Raw genomic sequence first — 6000 nt, 5'->3', positions numbered from 1 at the left:
CGAAAAAACACAAAACAAACCCTACAGGGTTATAAGCCCAGCCCAAAAATTAACAAAAATTAAAAACAAACCTACCCATACGTTGCCCATCATGTGGTCCTATGATTCTTTTATCTCCTTCTCTTTGGCTATTGGGCCTTTTCCAATTTATGAGAGGCTAAATCCAAATTTCCTCCCTCCAAAAATTGATTATTTGGATTTTGTCCAAACTCAAATTGTTTTTTCTCCCAACTCTCCGGACTCAAATTTTAAGTCCACAACTTTATTAAATTATTTAAGAATGGTTTAAGTCTAATTTTTTTTTTTTATGGATAACTTTTCTTCATTCAATCTTTTTAAATAACTTCATAATTAAATTTTTTGAATAATTTGACCTGAAAAAATTAAAATTCCATAAATATAATTTTATTTCAAAAGAAAACACACAACATAATTCTAAAAGAAAACACACAATACTTCAAATTCACCATACATGAATGCCAATAGGAAAAAACTAATAACCACCATCATAGGGGCTTGGATAATAGTCCCCTGAGTTATCTTCAGGATTAATGGTAGACTGTTGACCCCTGCATGTTCATACATAATTTCATCTTGTTTATCCCCCCAATACTTCTTCTTTCTTGGAGTAAATTTGGACACGTCCATGGACATTATTTTTTGTTATTGGGCTTCCTTATCTTGTTGCTTCTGATACGCATAAGCATCAGCTTGATCTTGGACAAACTTGTCCAATATGTTGAGCTTTCGTCTCCTGTCATCCTTGAAAGAAATACCTTGCTCCACCAATGTTTCCAAGTACTTATCCCTTTTTTGTTGAGAAGGGTCAGCCATCTTCCCTTTTCTTTTTTTTTTTTTTTGGAGCCTTTGTTTATCTCGCCTCTCAAGCCTTGGACTAGGCATGATGATTTAATCTGCATCGTTATCCAAATTCACCATACTTGCACTAGCTCTAGAAGAACGTTGTGCGGGAGGCTCATTTATATCGTTCCACTTTGGGCAATCTTTTAAGATTTACCAAGCATGGTACAACTTGAAAGGCCTATTTGGAGGCTTATTATCATTAAGAAATATTATTTTTGCATACACTTCCTACACATGAAAAATTAAATTTAAGTTTGGAGTTGAATAAAATTACAAATATAAATTTAAAGCTTTAATAAGAATGGTTACTTACCACATCATGTAAATTTGAGCCACTTTGTGGGTTCGTATTGGCCTTAGTCAAGCATGCCTTCCAAAGAGAACATTGTTGGTCAATAGTCTTGGATCGAGAAGCAATGGCTTGATATGTTCGTCGCTCGGGTCCACTAATGCCGGATAATTTTCCAGAAACTTTTGATATACACGCTTCCAAAATGTGTCGCTTGCTTGATTGGTGCCAATAGCCCCATCTTCACTGACAGAAACCCACCCTTTGCACAATGCCTCATCTTCTTCGGGCCTCCAATTCACACCTCTTTGAGGTTTTGTGGACATCTTCAACAAGAATGAAAGGAGATTGATGAGATTGACAAAGGAAAAATAAATTGAGAAATAGATAAAATATTTTTGGTAGATTATTTGAGAAATGGATGGGTATTTAACCCATCAGAACATGGTGCAGGTCCCACCATTTTTCAGAAGCACATGGGCTCTGCCACCTCAGCGTGGGGCTCCAGTGAATAGTATTGGGTCCAAATTTGGGTTTCCTCAAATTTTAGGTCCTTCATTTTCTTGGGTTGAGAGAGGTTTGGGGGGATATTTTGGGTTTGAGTCCAAGGGTTGAGGATGGCCTTCGGCCATTTCTAACCCAAATATGGCTAAACTCAAATTTCTCCCATTCAAAATACAACTATTCATGTATTGACCAGACTCAAAAAGTTTTTTCCTCTAACCATGCAGATTCATAATTTGAGTCCGCAACTTTATTAAACTGTTTAAAAAGGCTAATCCTTAATTTATTTATTTTCTCGTTAATTTTTCTTGACATTATTTTTGTTTCAACTTTGATAAATTAATTTTTTTAATATTTTAATCTAAAAAATCCAAAACATAATACAATTTTCTGAAGATTGTTTTTTATAGTTGGATTTGCTCACATTAAATCTTAGCCGTTAGATATTATATAACCTTTGAAAATAAATTGGAAAGGAAAAAGAAACAATAGTTTGAAGGAACCCATTGGATTCCTACTACCCTTCATCCCAGCATGCCATGTTACCTGACAACACGGCCCCTTGCTGTAGGTGCTTCACATGAGTTGCATCATATATTGGCGTCGGCTCCACTAAATTATCAATCCGACTGAAACACAGACTACTATTTGTCCCCAAAAACCAGTTTGTGGAAATTTTAGCCTGCTCCTATACAAGGGTTGGAGAGGTTTTTGGGCTAAAAAATTCAAATTTTGGGTTTTGCCAGGGTAGGTTGGAGATGGCCTCGAACTTCTTATTTCTCTCTCTCTCTCTTTGTTACCAGACAACAACAAGTGTCTCACTCTTTTCTTTTCTTTTTTCTTCTTTTTTTTTTGGGGTCAAATTCTCCCTCTATTAGCTACATCTTCTATTATCATGGGTGGGCAACTTGAGTTTTTATCATAAATAGCTAAAAATTAACCCCTAAATTCATAAATGTCAGTTTTTATAAATAAATAAAAAACTCTCAAATATAGCCAAAACCCCATTTAAATATACTCAAATACCCTTTAAATTAAAAATCAAATAAATCTACATTAAAAAAGGAAATAAATTAAATTTTAAAAAAAACTGCATCTATAGCTTGTATCGCTTGTCATGAATCACAAATATAAATAAAACAAATCATTTTGACCTTCCTTGAATTGATATAAAGAATGTCTGATGTGGAAGAAGGCACACCATGGTTCCATAGTTTCTTAGTTTCATCCCTAAGTTCAAAGTATAAAATGAAAAGAAAGCATGTGGAAGAAGGCACATCATTGTTCTATCCATCACGATGGACTATTACCTCGTGAAGGCGGCAGTGTGGGGAGGTCTAACATGGTTTGCTTCGTATTTGGGGTTAATGGAACACTTCTAACACCAGCAAAAGCAGCAATCAAAAGCAGTGGTACCGCAAGTACAATGTGCATATCAAACTTTGGGGAACAAAGAACTGTCTCCCCAAAATCCTTTTCAAGTTTCTTATAAATCTCTTTGTCACTCTTCCCATTATGACTCTCAATATGAATTCAGTTTATAAGCAAGATGGCAATATAAGCTTGTGAAGCAGAGAAGACACATCGAATAAAAACTGATATGGTGTGAACAGATGGTCCTCATGGAGATGAACTATGTTTTTAGGTGATTTAAATTTTGAGGGCATTTTCATCTATTTATGTGGGTTTTTGGCTATATTTGAAAATTTTAATAAAAATTGACATTTATGAATTTGGGGGTTAAATTTTGGCTATTATTGATAAAAACTCGGGCAACTTAGCAACAACATCTTCTCCTCTTATTTTGTCACCAACAAGGTATTATTCTCATTATCTCCTTTGCTATATATCTTTAATAATAGTTTTTATTTAAAATTGAGTATTCTAGGGTTTAATTAGGGATGAATTATAATTTTGAGATTTTGTTTAAATTAATTAGGGCTTTGATTAGGGATGAATTATTATAAGGCTTTGATTTTAGATTTTGTTAAAATTGAGTATTCTAGGGTTTAATTATGGATGAATTATAATTTTTGGTTTGGTATTGTTGAGATGCTATCACGAGAATTTATTTTATTTTTTCTTGGTATGTTTGATTAAAAAAAATTTCTACATATTATTCTTAAGCTATCTTTTATTATGTCAGATCACAATCGGAATCCCAAGCAAACAAAGAATTTGTTGTCTTTTTTTAATAAAAAAAATTATGGGTCATCATCTAGTACATTACCTTCTACCACTTCTTTATCTACTCCAATATGTGATGTGCAAAATCTTCCTGAGGCTCCCATTGTCGAGCCTCCAGTTGAAAGAGTTGAAACTCAAAGAGTCAATGATGATCATGATTTTAATATTAAATTATCTTGAGCATGATCTAGGATTACGTCGTTTAATATGCAAATATCCTGTGAATGAACAAGATAATGTGCGAAGATTATCCAAGTCACTTAGAAGGGCGGGACTTTCGTTGATTTAATAAAAAGTGGCCAATTCACTTGGCTTGAATATTCATTTGCTAAGAATAAGGTATTTTGTTTTCCTTGCTTCCTTTTTGACATGAATCCGTCAAACCCAACCTTTATTGTTGAAGGGAATAAAAAATGGAAGAGAATTGGTGGGAATCAATTACATTTCAACATCATGTAGGCAAGCTAAATTCACCAAATCATCTTGCTATGCAAAAGTGGATTATCCTAGAAAAACTCATCTCTTCATATTGAAAAAGTGGTAGATAAGCAATCAAAGCAATTTCATACTAAAACTCAAGATATTGTGAGTGCTTTAAATTTTGTTGAAAACACAAAAATGCAACTTCAAGATATGAGGGAACATGGTTGGGATGATTTATTCATGAGTATGGTATCATTTTGTGAACTACATGGTGTTAATGTTCCTGATATTGGTGCTCGTGATATGACGGGCACACATCGTTCTTGTCAACAAAAAGAAATGACAATTGAGCATGTCTATCACGTTGATGTATTTAATGATGTTATAGATTGCATGTTGAGAGAGTTAAATGATAGATTTCCTAAGCAAACAGTTGAACTTCTTACCTTTAGCTCATCATATATTGGATCATCATAATTCCTTCAAGTCATTCAATATTAAGCATATATGTAAACTTGTCGAGAAATTCTATCATACTGATTTCCTTCCACATGAGTTGAAAGCTTTAGAAACAAAGGTCAGGTATTTTCAAAATGATATACATCGTCTTCCTTACTTTGAGGAAACCACTACTATTCCTCTGTTATGTTAACAATTGGTGGAAACAACTTTGGCAAAAAACTACATTTTTCTTGACATATTGATTCGGTTGGTGTTGAGTCTTCCTGTTTCTATAGCAACAACAGAACGAGCTTTCTCTTTTTTCTTTTTTTTTTTGGGTCAAGGTAACTCTATTCATTAACAAAATGAGGAAAGCTCAATCTTAATGCAGCCTAACACCAACAAATAAAGCAAAGATACAAAACCAAATAAACAACAAAAGCCCATAAAACATTATAATAATAAATAAAAACCTAGATCTAGAACATAGGAGCAGTCGCACTACATAGCAAGTCAACAACACAACCAGAGTAGATCGACCACCACCAAGGAGGAGTAATCGATACCAAGGGGTATCAAAGATGCTAACAGAAGATGAGGGTGAGCAAGCCACCTGGGAAGAAGCACTCCCATAATCCAAGATTCAAGTGTAGTATGCACTGTAATCGCATCCTCGAACCACCACACATCACCGAGGAAGAACAACGGGAGCGACGGAGGCAGAACCGAGGAACACAGGGTGGTGGTTGAGAATTGGTGACCAAATGAAATCACTGGCCATGGGTGGGCGACATCACAACAGAGGAGAGATGAGGAGAGTGTAGATGTAAGAAGTGGAAGGTGAAAAGTGAAGGTTGTTGGGGAAGAAAGGAGAGTGAGAGATGGAAGATATAGGGTATCACAAGGTGGACTTAGCTTAGGGAAAAGCAAAAAAAAGCTAAATAAAACCGAAATGGAGGCAAGGAGCCCCAAATCTAAGACAAAACTCAGAGAAAAACACCCATTTATGGTGGGGAGAAGCTAGGGACTCTCAAAATGGAGGAGGAGGAGAGCTCTTGGTAAAGTGATGAATTTCTTGTTGACTGTATAATCCTCCACATTGAAAGGGAGTTTGCTAATAATATCGATAATGCATCAATAATTGAGGAATTTAAGAGTTCCAAGCATCGCAGGGTGAAATTTTAGATTTGAATAGTGTTGTTTTGTATTACATTGCATTTATTTTGGTTTTAGTTATAGATTTTGTATTTGTTGAACTTTTATTTATGGATAAAGATGCATTTGAGGGTAAG

Source organism: Prunus dulcis, chromosome 8, assembly GCF_902201215.1.
Source record: "Prunus dulcis chromosome 8, ALMONDv2, whole genome shotgun sequence".
Lineage (NCBI taxonomy): Eukaryota > Viridiplantae > Streptophyta > Magnoliopsida > Rosales > Rosaceae > Prunus > Prunus dulcis.
This window is presented reverse-complemented; position numbering follows the sequence as displayed.